This window comes from Melopsittacus undulatus, chromosome 9 (assembly GCF_012275295.1).
Source record: "Melopsittacus undulatus isolate bMelUnd1 chromosome 9, bMelUnd1.mat.Z, whole genome shotgun sequence".
Taxonomy (NCBI): Eukaryota; Metazoa; Chordata; class Aves; order Psittaciformes; family Psittaculidae; genus Melopsittacus; species Melopsittacus undulatus.
Genome location: NC_047535.1, coordinates 28,441,283 through 28,456,737, shown reverse-complemented (window position 1 = coordinate 28,456,737; position 15,455 = coordinate 28,441,283). Strand labels below are relative to the sequence as shown.

General features: G+C 46.1%; 1 protein-coding gene and 1 long non-coding RNA gene across 2 annotated transcripts in view; one reads left to right on the top strand and one right to left on the bottom strand.

Moving 5' to 3' along the window:
* Positions 1–1,630: 1,630 nt before the first annotated feature.
* LOC117436697 (uncharacterized) lies at positions 1,631–3,101 on the bottom strand. Its single transcript, XR_004550038.1, has 2 exons — positions 2,985–3,101; positions 1,631–2,001 (listed from the first exon to the last, which is right to left on the bottom strand). It is a non-coding gene; the product is annotated as an uncharacterized lncRNA (long non-coding RNA).
* A 9,207-nt stretch (positions 3,102–12,308) lies between these two features.
* Positions 12,309–15,455, top strand: part of CFAP20DC (CFAP20 domain containing) — a 261,784-nt gene continuing 258,637 nt past the window's right edge. The window contains 1 exon segment of the mRNA XM_034066195.1: positions 12,309–12,627. The gene's annotated coding sequence lies outside the window, so the exon portion shown is untranslated.

The following is a 15,455-nucleotide window of genomic DNA, read 5'->3' as shown; positions in this document are numbered from 1 at the left end:
AAGAGTTTCCTGTGGCTGAAAGGGACTGTAGCTGATGCTGTGCCCTGGTTTACACTATGCAGCTCTCAGGCTGTTTTCAGTTTGGCTTAGGAGTGAATCTAGATCCTTTGAGGGGGCTTAAAGTAGTTGGCATATTTCTGCTGGCAGGGCTGTGTGATGTGAGGGCTGTTGTATCTGCTGCTTTGTGTTATTTCTCACTGCTGCCATGGGTAGGGATGATTCAGCATTTGGGATTAAGCGCTGCTGTTGCAGCAGATTTAGGGATCAATTTATGGCAGAGGCTTCCCTAGGTGTGATGAGGTGAATGTTGGGAGCGCAGGAGGATAAGCTGGGATAAAATACTACAGCTATTGGGGGATTCCTCTATGGTGGCTGTTTTGGGCTTTTTATTTCAGTTTTGGCACTGGAAGTTCTTAGAGGTGTTATACTTTTATTTAGACAGTTTTCCTTGTTTAGGGAAAACTGGTTGCCTCACTGTCTTTGGATGGTGGTACTGGGTTTTGGATACAGGGTTTGATCCCTAAGGACGTGTCCCTTCTTGGCCATATCCTGCCAGTGCTCCTCACTTGTTCTGTTCCCCTGGGGAGCCCTAACGCTTTGATGACTGATGTGAACTGCCTTTAAAGGCTGTGCTGAGGCAAACCCTGCTGTCAGAGGCACAAAGGGCTGTGCAGGACAACCTGTTACCCTGCACAGCTCCCAGTGCTCCAGCAGAAATTCTCCACCCTCTGCTTTAAGGAATGAGGAAAATCCAGATATAATCATAGGAAATTGAAGTCTGTGGATGATGTAAATTTGTCCCTGTCCATGATGACAGATAAACCTGGGCCACCACCTGCATAACTTGTCTGATCTCTGCAGTGCTGGAGCTCAGGGAGGGTTTGGGTACAGACAGTGCTTGGGTGAAGGCATCCAGATATAAGTGAGGAGTAGTTGCTTCCCAAAGATCTCCTCAGCATATGGGCAGCAGCATGGAAACCACCATGGAAGGAGGTCTGCAGGACTTTGCTGGCCCTGCAGTGCCATCCAGCCCTGGGCTGGAGAGCAGCTCCCAAATCAAAGTGGGCATGAGAGTGTCTGCAATGGGGTGTCAGCCTGGATGTGCTGAGTCTTTCCATGCTGACTCCAGCTCTCCTGGTAAAACGCTTCCCCCTGCTGTTAATGCTGCACAACTTCAACTGCCTGGAAACATCCCTCCCTGTTTGAGGGTAAAGTCAGGCTGGGACATCTCTAGCATTATCCTGACCTCTGAGGTTGTGCTATGGAGGATTTAGCTTGGATTTAAACCAGGAAAGATGCAACCACGTGGAGGAAATGCTTTGGTCTGCAAATATTAACCTATATTGCTGCAAGGCATCCCTGAGGCCTTCTGGCCTTACTGTGGCTCTAGGAGACAGCACAGTTGGCAGGAGCTCCAGGGGGAAGCCCACCAAGGTCTGAGCATCCCCAGGGATGTGCCCTGTGCTGTGTGGGGCTGGGGAGGTGGGAGCATACATGTGCAGTGCTGTGAGATGGGTGATGCCCAGCTAGTGCAGAGGATGTGGCATGCAGGGAAAAGCATGGATTATGCTTGAAAATGGAAATGAGATTGGTTTATAATTGGAAATCTTACTGAATAAATAGGACAAACTTTCTATAAAATGTTTGGTTTAATAAGAGGAAAAAAAACCAACTACCCTGAATTGACCCATAGATGAGGACAGCTTGGCTGAAGCCTCAGGCTCTGAAAGCACTTGTACAGCTCTTTTGAGCCCTACACATGGGGCTGGTTTCTGAGAGCTGCTGCTGGGCTCTGTGACCAAGCACTTGGGGAGCTGGGGGTGGTGTGAGGTGGTTGGAGACCCCACGATGGGGCTGGTGTCTCTGTGAGACTGGTGGAAATTGCCCTTCATGGCAGGCTGGGGCTTGATGCTAATCCATCTTCCTGGGCGCACAGCCCTCCATCTCCAGCAGCTCAGGCCAGCCATCGTATTTATTTGTTGTCTTGTTGTTTTTGATATACTGAAGGGAAAAAAGAGAGAAAATGAATGAGGTGGTTGGTGGCACAGTGTGAGTTTGCAATGGGCAAAACTAGAAGCACGGGATAACACCAGTGGCCCCTGTCTTCTGCAGACAGGTAGGAGAGGTGCTATGCAGTCCCTCCACTGGGCAGCTGTGGTGGAGGGTTCTGGTTTTGGTGATTATATGTGTGGAAGGACCTGAAATGAGTTTTTGGCAGTTAGCGAAGCCCTGGATGCCAGCACCCTGAGGGCTCCTGGTCAGTGCATAGGAGGTGTCCTGGTAGTCAGAGTTGCATGCTAGAACATTCTTCAGCTCTCCAGCTTATTCATCTGCTTTCCCTCTGTGCAGCCAAGCCCTGGGTGCTCTGAGTGTAAAGAAGTTGTGGGGAGACATAGTTCCTTTTGTTATCATGTTGGAGGTTTTCTGCTGACCAGAAAGCACTTGGTACCTTGTGTTTTCCTATCTTTTCATCTAGTCTGCTTTCTCAGACCTCCACCTCACTCAATACTGGTGCTGTATGGGCAGCAAGACCTGGCCTCTAACAAGGGTTATCAGCAGTGCAAGAAAAAACAGACAATATCCTGAACAGCAGATTGGCCTTAGAGAAGTTTCACACTTTGCATTGTGAACACCCTGCAAACTCATCCATACCCATGATGGGTAAAGAACTTTGACATGGACCACACATCATGCAGCTGATTCCACCACATATCCTGTAATGGGTGGGAACACAGATTAACTCTTGCCATTAACACAGGTAGTTCATTAATTCTGTCTCTGAAACCAGCACAACTGCACCTCACAAAGAATGCCAGTGCCTGGGGCTTCCCCTTCACCTCTATGTTATGAGAAGGAGGAACATCTCCACCCTTCTCTGTGCAACCCCCAACCTGTCAACAAGTCAGAAGTGCAGCAGAAAGGCATCGTTTCAGTCATGCTCTAGAACCCCCATCTGCCCATCAGGGAAGGGCAAGCCTACATACCGCTCAGCGTCCCGGGAGTGCCGTCCCTCTCTGCGGGCTGTGTGTGCTGGGACATCCTGGGGAGCTGGGACACTACGTGCTCGGTGCCGTGGCTGCCCAGCCCAGCCCAGCCTGGCCAGGCCCTCAGTGACTCACAGCACCTCCCTTGTCTCATTGCCTGCCACAGGGCTGGGCACCCAGCGTGCCGTCCCACAGCCGGCAGTGCCATAGGAGGGGAAATAGAAAGTGATTCCTGCAGCCGTAAGCTCACACGTGTCCTTTCCAGGTTTTATTCGCTTTGGCACTTTCTATATTGCCACATCAGAAGAGGAAATCCTTTTTCAGGATGGGTACCATCCTCACCCTCTGCACTTGCAGTAAACCAGCACCTCAGCCAGTGTGGCTGGTAGAGAGTGCTGTAAGGGGAGCAGGTGGGCACAAAACCAGGACTAGTGTCCCCCCAGCACAGGGTGAATCCAGAATAACCTAATCCAGTGGGGTTTCCCCTGGATGTGCTCCATGTGTGTGTGCCAGGCCCAAGCATTGCTTTGCTGCCTGTTGTTTGCAGCAGGCTGGAGGTTCCTTTTCCAAATCAGCATCTGTTTACCCAGCAACAGTCCTGAACTTCAAAGGAGTCCAAAGTTAACTGTGGATATAGATTTAGGCCATTTTCTTTTTAATCATTTGTTGTTATTATGTTTCTGAAGGTAGAAATCACTCCTTAGAGACTCCAGCCCTGCAGTTAGCTCTAGAGGCCCTATACATCTTCCAGAGCTGAACCTCATTTACCTGGTAGCTGAGAACAACAGTGTTCCCATTCCTTACTCCTTTTCTTTTCTATTCCCACCACTGAGAAGAACCAAACAGCTTCCCTTGGATCTTTTAAAGCAATTTTCATCCAAGATCCAGTGGAGGAGATGCAGCAGCAGCAGCACAGCTTTTGGGACTGCAGCTTGCAGAGGTCTGGAGTGGAGCTCCTATGGGACTACTGCTGCTCCCTGGTAATTAGTTCACTACCTGAGGGTGCTCTCTCTTGTAAAACTATGTACTGAGCTTTGCTTTGCTTTCCCTTTGCTTTGGCCACCGTTGCTGGGCAAGGGGTGCACAGGGTTATGGGCTGTACATGGGAGGAAATTGCAGCCTTTACACCAAAACCTTCCAGACAGTGAGCAGAAAATCAAACACACCCCCAGGCTTTGCACTGGAATAACGACTGCCCTTGGAAGGAGATTGTAACTGTGGTGAGAGCCTGGGCTTAAAGAGAGCAGTCTAAATCAAAACCCTCCTCCCTCTCTGGGAGTTTGTTTAGCTGCTGGCAATAACTGGCTCAGCTCAATAACAAAGCATAACCCAAGGCCTGGTGCGCTGCAGCATGTCTCTGCCTTTCCCCCTGCTTCCTGCCCACACAGGACCTGGCCCATGGCATGGGACTTGGGGATGCCTGTTTCACAATGAATTTCTCCTTCTGCTTCACGTGACCTGAATCCCCCTGGGTTTGCTATGGAAGCAGAGATGTTGCTGCTTGCAGAGGAAGTGGCAGGGCTGGGAGCCTCATGATCCCAAGGAAGAAACCTTGTGTGAAATGCTTCTGCTGCCTGTAAGTGTCCATTTTATCCAAGAGGTTTCCTGGAAACCAGAGGAAAGGATGGTGAGCTTTGTGCTTTCCTGGGGGAGGTGGCTGAGGCACAGCCCTGGTGCTGGTGTGGGGAGCCCTTGTGTCCTGTCCCCACATCCTGTGGCAGCTCAGATTTTGCCCATCCACTGTGGCACACAGCAGAAAGGTGCTTTTAAATCACATACAATGTTTGTGAATGCATCAAGTGCTGGGAACAGGGGATCAGCTTGGTCTTGACGCAGTAAATAATTAAGTGGTGCAGTGCAATGGAATTACATCGTTCTCATCTGCAGGTCCTCTGGGAGGTTTCTGCATGATACAGGGAAATTAAGATAAAATTATAGATATGATATCAAAAAGCTGCTGGGTGGGGAAAGAATAATTTGTAGTGCAAAGTCACTGCACTGTGATGAGCACGATGGTAGATTCAGCAGGAGTGAGCTCTTTGCCTCTTCTTCCAACTCCCTCCTTATTATCCCTCCTGGGTGCATGGGCCCTGTGCGGGACCTCAGCATTTGGGGTGCTGATGACTCCTGCCAAAAAAACACAGTGGCTGCAGGATTGTCCCTCCCAGGAGCTGTGTCCTATGAAAGCTCAGCACCAGGAAGATGCTCCCCCTGAAGACCCCTTGTTTGGGGTCTCTGCAGGGACAGGCTGCTTTGCAGGAAGGTGTTTGCTGGGATAAATTCATGTCAAATTCTCCTAGGAAAGGTTTGGCCATTACTACATGGCAAACTTTGTCCTGTGAAGTGCTGTGGCTGTATGGTTGCAGATTGCTTGTGCCAGACTAAGCCACGTACCACAGCTGCTAAATGCAGTGCCTTTAAAAGGAAACAGCCTTTAACTTCTCTCTTTATCTAGTGTTAGACCTGACTTGCATTTGCTCCTCACTGAATGTGAGAGGTGGATGAGGGTGAGGGTTGTCCCTACAGTCCACATTTCCTCTCTGTGGCACTTCAAGGGATTCTTCCCCCACGGATAAACCATCCTGCTCCAGTTACCACCTCTCCCATTTTTACATAGGCTAATTCACTAACTGAAGGTGAATCACGCCAGCAAACTGGCTTCACCAGCATCCTGATGACCAAGCATCTGGGTGAAACACAGGCGGGATTACCTTGAGCTGCATGGGTTGGAAGAAGAAATGTGTGAGGACAAAGTTTGACAGGAGGGATGCTATAACAATATTGAGGAAAAGGTGAGAAAAGCAGTTTCACAAGAGGAAAGTGGTTGTTGCTGCTGGTGGGAGTCTCCTGGCAGCACAGTGATGCTGGCTATTGGGGGTGCTGTTGTGTAGCGCATCCACTGTGCCCGCTGCATCCCTGGCAGCGCAGCCCATTGACGCCGGCTTTGCTGCTGGGAGAGGGGAATAAATAAGGGAAATCATAACTGCTTTTGCCATTAAAAGAGAAATTAGCTCATGCAGTGCTAAGCCCTCAGTCTGCGGGCCCAGTGCAGCCAATCTAGTTTGATTGTTTCCCAGGACTCTTCTGCAGCCCAACAATGACAAATACCAGGAATTAACAGAGTGTAATTACTCTGTATTAGCTGAATTCACAGTATAGGCACAGATCATAAACAGTCAATGATTATTCCTAATTTCACATTTTTAGCAATCTGAATTGCAGCAGTTATGCCTGCCAGAGAGAATTAGTTTCTTTTTCAATACCTCAGTTCCCCAGTCACTGTCCTCCCTTTAAGATACATCTTTACTGCTGAAAAAAGAGGACATTAAACACAAATCCCTCCCTATTTCTACAGCAAAATCTCCACCCCACCCCAGTCCCCAGATTCCTCTGTGGCTCTGCAGCCCCAAAGTTTCTTCTTTTGCTACCAGCTGCCTCGAAACACAGAGAGGTGCCTGGTGTGATCTGTACCCCTTGGGCCACAGCTCATTTCACCCAGGTTTGTTTCAGGGTAGTTACCAGCCCTGGCTCTTGGGTGTTGCAGAGATGTCCACGGGAAGGGGCCTGGGCAGTACCAAAGCTTGCTATCCATCCCCTGTTACCAGTTATGCTACACAGCAGTGCTTGTGTTTTAAGCATCATCTCCTTTTCAAATAACTGTTGCAGGCCAGGACATGGTTTTCAAATGCTGATTTGCACCTGCAGTGAAATCATGCTGGGGTCTCCAGCCTGGCAATGCCTGTGCCCTCCCCAGACAAGGTCTGTGAGAGGGGCTGGGGCAGACCTCAGTATTTCATTCTTACAGGCAAAGAGTATTAAGAAAAGAGAACGCGAATAAAAATTATTAATATTTGCATGGGAAATTTCTAACCCTATTAGTATCATCTCATTAAAGTTGTTTCTTATGCACAGGCAGTGATTTCATTACATAACAATGTCAGCACTGAACAATGATTTGGTCAATTAATGATGAGAGGGGGAAAAGATTCCATTGCTTGTTTACTGATAGCAGTGCCTTTGGGATCCTTCCTTTTGCTTTGTTCCCAGTAAATACTGAGGGGTGGTGGGTGACTGTCACTGGCCATGTGCTTGTTCAGGTGCCCTGGGGTGTGGGGTTGTGTCGAGTGTTTATGGTGAGAATGAGGGGGAAAGCCAAGCAGATATGGTGGGACTGTGTTATAGGCCACCCAACCAGGATGAAGAGACTGATGAATTATTCTATAAGCACCTGGAAGATGTCTCACAGTCACCAGCCCTTGTTCTCAAGGAGGACTTCAACCCATTGGGTGTCTGCTGGAAATATGACACAGCTGAGAAAAGACAGCCTAGAAGGTTCCTGGAGAGAGTGGAAGAGAATTTCCCGAGACAGCTGGTGAGTGACCCTCTAGGGAATTTAATATCTATGGATATTATGAAAAATATCTTTACTGAAAGGTTTGTCAAGCATTAGAACAGGCTGTTCAGGGAAAGGGTGGAGTCACCATCCCTGTTGATACTTAAAAGACAGATGGGGCACTTTAGGGATATGGTTAGGTGGTGGACTTGGCAGTGCTGGGTTAACAGTGGGAGTTGATGATCTCAAAGTTCTTTTCCAAACCTAAGCAATTCTATATTCTATAAAGGGATAAGGGTCTGAGAAGCTTCTGGTCAGAAGTACTTCCCACTGCTGGCACTGGGCAGGGAGTTATTTATTCCAGGCAGTGGCTGAGGCCACCAAACAGCAGCAGCAGTTTTTTATGGCACCCATTCCTAGGACACTGCAGAAGGATTATGCATGCTTCCACCATGTCAGCTTTTTATTAGATTGCAGGCAGGGGTTAAACTGATCCTTGTCTGTGCAAATACAATGCCGTGAGCGATGGGAGCAGGATAAATTGAGGACAAGAGGTGGCCACTTTTACCACTGCTCTCAAGAATGCTCTGCTGGTTTACTGTGTCATTTGCTTTTTATCTGGGACATATACCTCTGTCCAAGGCATGTCTCTCAATTTTTTGCCTATGAGGTGCAATAAATTAATGGGCTAATACACAGTCTCTGAGTGGAGATGAAGTGCAGAGCAGTGACTGCACCAAAGCTCTTTGAATCTCCTCGGTTTGCCACAGTAGCACCAGTTTTGGTACAGCTTCCCCAAGGTAGGGACACAGGGGATGTCCCACAATGGTGAGGGTCTTGCAGGGGTACAGATCACGCAGGTGATTTGTCTGTCATCTGTGTTTTGTCCAGGTTACTCATGTATTAGCAGGAAGTGATGGTCCTCATGGCTGGGTTGGTGGCGTGAGTTTATTTGTGGCAGTTCTGATATTGTCTGTGACACTGGAAAGCAATATTCGAAGGAGCACACAGTAATCCTGCATGCCGGGCTGGCCAGATTTGCTTATTGGTTATCCAGAGCAGGACTATGGGGCTGCAGCATCTGAATGCTCCAAAACCTCCTGCTATTTGCTGTAATAACAGTGAGCCATTAAGGGCTGCTCATGTGGGGAAGTGCAGTGGGAAACACAGTGAAATTGAGGTGGGGATATGGTTTAGAGGAGACAGACCCTGCTTGGGGCCTAACTGCTCACTGGCCCCACAGAGGGGATTTTGTGGGGGATCATTTTCTTGTTTTTTGCCTCCTCCATGAAAAGGTTGTGCAGGCCAGGTCTGGTGTATGTGACAGGGTTGTGCCTGAATGTAGTTTATGCTAAAGTGCAGCCTTAAGCCTGTTGCTGCCAGTCTGGATTGTGTGAAACCCCAAAACCCTGACTACTGTGGGGGTCTGGCACTCCACCTTGGGACAGCAAGGCAGTGGAGGGAAAGTAATGTACTAATTCAGCTCTCCTGTTATTTTTACTTGCCTACAGTAGTAGCTGATTAATTAGAGATCTCCCAACCCACTCCACCAACTTCCCTGTGCTTGCAGCAGACAAAATCCTGGCTTTGTGCTGCTGCTGGATCTCCCCAGTCCAGTAACCATTACATTGCAGGCAGAATGTATCTTTAAAAAATACTATAGAAATTGAAACTGTCCAGTGAGAACAAAGCCAGTGGGGCTTTTTGCATCTACTGTTTTTATTGTATTCTGTTGCATTTATAAAGTAGACCCTGGGAGAGCCCAGTCTTTCCTCCCAAACTTGTAATTCTTATACCTCTTCAAGAAGATTTCTGCTCACAAAGGAGATAAAGGATAGCAATACAATGTTCTCTGACATTTGAACATGCTACTGAGAATCTGAATTAAAAGGAACAAACTCAAAAAGTATCATTTATGCAGCAATTGACTTTAAAAAGTCAGCCTCTGCTAAGAGTTACCACCCAGTGTAAATGTCTTTATTGCTAGACAGAGAATAGGAAATAACTTGGGCAACTCTTCTGTGCCTGCTGGGTTTTTCTTGGTGCTGCACATGCACTGAATCGTGGTGGCTGGAGTGCCGCAGGGTGCCTACTGCACAACTCTTTTGACTCCAACTCGCTACACGGTATAAATCTGAATACCAGTGTCATTAGGAGGAATGGTTTGGGGTTGGTACAGTTAGAGCATAGTGTCAGCTATCTGCAAAGCCTAAAGGGTGAAAAACCCAAGCAAAGCTCGAATGAGGGACCCAGGTTGGGTTTGTATAGAGAAACCTGATATTTTTTTCTGTCTTGCTGCTTACTGCCCCCCACCCCAATGATATTTCCTGGCCTCTCTGAGCTATTTCTAGTCTTCCATTTTCATCATAATTGATCATACTGTCAAATTCTTTGCCCTGTGCACGTTGCCTAATGCTTTTTTGAGTTTGTGTCCTCATTTTGGTCTTCCACTGCTCAGTCTCCTAGGAAGGTTGTCAGCTTTTTGATACAAAAATTTCCCATCAAATTTTGTCTTCCACTAAGCCCAGTCTGTGTTCAGGTGATGCTTTGAATAATGTAACCCCCTCTGCTGCTACTGCCCTGTGTTTCTCGCTCTGTCTTGGCAGTTGTGATGGTTTGTTGTGTACAGACATACCCTGGGCTTGGCAGAAGGGTGGCCAACACATGCTCTGATGACAAGTATTTATTTCCAGCCTGACCTGTAGGTCTGGAGTGCTTGAACCCCTGGAGCTTGATGGCCAGGGCTGCAAGGTGACTGTTTTCTGCTGTCCTTCTATCATCATCACTCATATAACCTTATTTATTGCAAAATGAAATAACTTCTTAAAGGCTGAATATGAATCTCATGTGAAGCACATAACCGCCATGCCCAGGGGCAATTGCCAAGTGCCAAAATGGTCTAATAAGGATTCTCACAGAATCTCTAAGAGGAAGTATTTATTTGTGGGGCTTAGCAAAATAGGTTGTGAGCTGACTCTCAATTTTAACATGTTTACCCAAGAACTGTCATCTCCAAAGTGCTGTGTTTTCTGATTCAAAGGTGATACTCCATCCTTCTGAAAGAAAAGCCTTCAGCTGATGCAGAGATTATATGCATCTCCTGGATAAGTTATTCTTTTGTACAAGATCAAACAGGGACAGACAGGGTAAGTAACAAATTCCATTTTATTTATTTGAACAGCATTTGTATGAGAAGACCAAGGTACAAACAAAATTGAGACAAAGGTCAAAGTTCAGGCATGCATGGCTGAAGGAGGAAACATTCTGCTGGAAAATCTTCAGAGATCCACAAAGGGTAGTGGACACAATGGTGACCACGCAGTTAAATTACCCCACATGACATGATCTTGGCAAACACACTCACAGGAAGGTCACTGGCTGAGGAGGAATGCTCAGAGGAAATTAAAATTGGCTTGGCACTGGGGAAAATATGCCTGAGCTCCATGGCAGCTGTTACCAAGTGAAGGAAAGCAGGCAGCAAGGCACGCCATGTCTCCCTTCCCTGTAAGTCAGGAATGGCAAGAAGGATCTACGGAAAATGACATAGGATGCCTGGGTGTACACGCTACAGTGGCCTAAAATGTTTTATTACCATACTTAATATGGTAGTACATTAGTATAATAAACCAGACCTTGGAAGTATGATGGGCTCAGGCCCAGGTGGGCCCAATTCAGTGGCACAAGGTTCCTTGCTAGTCTTACACTACCTGCAATTTCTGATGTCATAGCGTCTACAAAACATGATGTTTTGTTTTTTTTTTTCCTGCAAAACTAGAAAAAACTGAGGGAAAATAAAATCACCTGACAGTATGTCGAAAACCACTTTTCTCTGGCAGCTGGCAAAGGGGACTTGTGCAGCCCCATTTTGCCCTGAGCTGTCAAGTAGCTGCTTCCACATGTTACACTCACAACTGGCTGCTTCATATGCCTTGATAACTTCAGGCTCTTCAGCCTGAATCTCAACTTTTAACTGGAATGTTTTACTTCCTCGAGCCTTGGCATAATCCCTGCCAGGAAGAATTTGGGCTTTTACACATAACTCTGTATCTTCACAGTTTCAAGATAAGATCAGGTGAAACCACATATAATGAACTGTATGTAGTTTCTGTTGGCTACAGAACTCCCCAATAGCTTTTTAACCTTTCTTTTGCTATCATCATCTCTCTTTTGTCCTTGTTCTATTAACTGTTGTTATTTAATAACCTATAGCTCAGTTTTAGCACTATTGTTTTCCTTATCTCCAGCACCTCAGAACTCTAATCAGTGTAACCCAGTGTGTGATAGAGCCACACTGGCTGTGATTTCTTTGAAGATCCCAAGGTAAAATGAGAACGCTAAATACATCTTATAATTGATTTAACTCATTCCCTTCCTTGGCAAAAGCAAGGCTCCTTTCAGGAGCAAAAGCAAGGAAGTTGAACAGGGTGATGGCCTGAGATACTGCAGAGCCCATCAGTGGCTCCGCACTTTCAGTTCATGTATTTCATCATGCTCTGATGGGCTCTTTGTGGAAACATTAACATGCACTTTGAGGGAGAAAAAGGTATTCCATTACTTTTGTTCGGGTTTTGTTTTTGTGAAAAAGCTATAAAGTTTCATGAAGAAATGTCATGATTGAAAATGCAGTCACTTCAAGGAAAGATCTTCTTTGACTGGTATCTCATTACAAAGACCAGGATTAAACTGGTTCCCCATGACCTTCTTCCCAAAGTTTTTTGAAGCTACCAGGAGGTGTTTGCTTGTTCTTGACAGTGATGTTAAACTAACAGGGCTGTCTTCATTTCCTTCTCTGAGACAAGAACACCAGACCTGCAAGTCCATTCTAATTCCTTAAAAAACCAACGACTTGGATGTGGCTGCTCTGGCTCATAGCTTCCCACTGAAAAACCAAACCCACTTTACACAATGAAGATGAAATAAATGTCAGACTTCCCTCAGGAGCTGAGTTCTCCGTGACTCTGCACAGGCCTGGGTGCCACAGCGCCATTTCACACCGCCACCCTCTTCCTTGGGTGCCCTGAGGGAGACTCTGTCAGGAGGCCAGCGCTGCCTCCTGCGCCAGCTGTGGCCAGGTTTTATTCACTTGGTGCTGGACAGGGAGGCCACAGCCAGGAGCCCGTCACCCCTCTGCAGCACCGCCGCTGAAGAACATGAGTTAACCGGCGAGGACCCGGCTACACACAGGCAGCGGCAGCCGCCGTGATTGATCGGTCGAGCCACGCCCCGGGGGCCGCCATTTTAAACAGTTCCCCCGGCCCAGGTGCTCTCCCCTTCGCCGTACATCGAGCGCTGGGCCCGCCCGCTCCGCAGGTGAGACCCGCCGGGGACCGGAGCTCTCCGGGCTGCGCAGCCCTGATCCGCGGTGGGTCCGCGGCAGAGCCCCGGTGGTGGAGGGGCGGTGGAGCCGGTCCGACTCTGGGTGCCGGTGCCGTGGCGCACGGAAACGGGTCTGTGGGGACGCCAGGGCTTGAATCGTGGATTTTGTGTCAAAACGTTTTGTGATCGGCGTTTTATGGAAGAGGAGACCTGGAGTTTTGTTATTGTCTTCTTAATTCTGCGAGTTGTGTGTACGGGCTGGTGTCGTGTTAAAAGGCAAGACAGTTTGGCAGAAAATGTTCCAGCTGGTTCTCAGATACTGGAGGGGCTGGGTGCTGCTAGGCTTAGATTCTGAGTGATGCCCAGTTTACCCCTCTCAGTCTCTGTCACGTTCGATATACTGAACAATCACGATTCTGGATGCACTAATGGTGCACTGCACCTTTCGTCTCCTTGTGCTCATGGTCTAACACGGCCACACTGAAGGATTTGATCGCCTTCAATGAGAAAACTATTACGATTAGCAACTTAAACAGTGCAGCTTGTTAAAGCAACAGATACAGGTTCTTATGGATTGCCAGTGATAAATACACAGCAAAAGCATGTGCAAGTAACAAGTTATACAAACGCGCAATAAAGTTATGGATAACACAGTCTGGCTTTAAAATATAAAAGGTGGAAAGTAATGTCTATTATATAGAGATTCCTGATTTTCCTGGGGAACCACTTAAGACAGTGCAAGTCTTACCCAAAGGCGTCCCTGGGGGCAGGGGTGGTGAGGGGGGTGGGGTGGGAAGAGAGAAGGAAGAAAGGTCCAGCCCGTCAACCGGTCCCGGGAGTCAAGGGTAATCTCTGATTGAATTTTCCTTGACTCATCCACAATTTCTTCCCTAGTATTACCCCTTTGTTGTTACATTTTATACTATTTTTTACCTTCAGGGTGGAGCTTGAGTGACTCTAGTCATACATACCCTTATTATTATTGGTGTAAAGCTCCCTTGCTTTGCTTTAAAGGTATATACCACAAAGAATTCAAAGAGCATGCTCAAAGAGGGATGATCTCACTTTGGAGGCAAGTAGCATTAGAGATAGAGGTCTGGTTTTGTATTATAGTGTATTAAAATCGCTATAATGAAACAAAGTTTGCATAAAGGACAGCAGTTTGTCAAAAGATGACAGGCTGTAGGCTCAGGGTAGCAATTATGCAGCTTATCAGTTTCTAGTACCCTCTAGTTCCCATCTATGCTGGTGTTAGGACAGAGTGTGGTCACAGAATCTCCAGTCTGCTCCATCCTTTGTCAGTGTTGCCATGGGAACCACCGTGGAGTGCGTATTCCTGGCATACTGGCTGCACCTTCCCCTGAAAGTCCATTTTTCCTTTATGTTTGAACAGTGCTACATTTTAAATATAAGTTTGATTTCTAATTATTCCAAAACTGGCTGTGCTGCTTTTCACATAGGAACACCAGTAATCTCAGTATAGCTTATTAATGGTCTTTCTGCCCATTTGTTATGTTAACTTGTATTTTGAGAAAATATATAGTGGTGTTACAAGCCCAGCTTTAAATATTCAATATGTGGAATTCATTTGTCTGGAAGATACTAAAACCCTTCATCAGTGATAAAATGCTTTCTCTGGTGTATCCCAGCCTAGCGTAAATCAGCACTGGTTTTGGGCCCGTGATGGTGAGTCGTATGTATTAACAGTCCTGGATAAAAGTGTATGTTTCCTGCCAGAAAGAGTTGTGTTTGTGTAATTTTTCAATGCAAATCAGTAGTAGGTGCAAATTCACTTTATGGTGCTTCACACTTTTGACTTTGGAATAGAAAATCATAAATAAACACAGCTTCTTCAACACTAGGATGTTGATGATAAAAATGTATTCATGTACTTACGTAAGTTATCTCTTGCCTTAAAATGGACTATGATTGTGAAGGTTTGTAAGACTGTATGAACCTGTCCATCCCTCCCTCCCTTGAAGTGAGAGCAGTGCTTAGTGTTAGATATTTAAAGAAGCACGAAGATCTATCTCTACTATTTGTGAAATGCTCTTTTGCTTGTAACTGTTTGAATCATGGGCCTACATAAACACAAAATATTTAAATACTTGAATGAAACATTCTAGTTTAAAGCAACAAAATACACATAGGAATAAGTCATAGGATGGAGATTTTTTTGCAGGGTCTTGTTTTGTGTGAATGGAAAGACCAGAGGGCCCTTTGGACTGCTGCCACTTTATTTTTGGTGCAGGAAGCATTGTGAAACTAATGATTAAAGTCAGTGTACAAATCAAGACCTTACAAGATAAATCCTGATAGGAATCTCTTTTTCTAAAGATAGATAGCTTTTGTTGTCACTTAGCTGTAGAACCTACATTTTTGATCTGCCATTGGCTGACACTTTAAGCTTGTATTTTCAGTTGGGGAGATGTACCAAAGTATGTGGTTCAATAAGAAAGTAAGTTTGATCTGTGACTGAAAAATCAGTAAACTGCTTTTTCATGGCATTCTATGAATATGTCATGTCTATTTATTTGACAAATATGCAAAATATTGAGGATATATATTTCAAGATGCTGTTGGTTTTTCTAAAATATCCCACTGGATTTTAAGCACAGTTGATTTTTAGAATTTCTGGAGGAGGAAAGACGAAAAATACTGCAACTATCAGTTTTCCAGGCTGTTCTCTTTTGTTTTTAATTACAGGTTATTATAAAGACAATAATACTTGATACATAATGAAAGCACTTCTTAATGTTATCTAGTGCTTATATGAGAAATGTCATTCACTTAATGCTTTTAGCAGCTACCAATCTTAATAA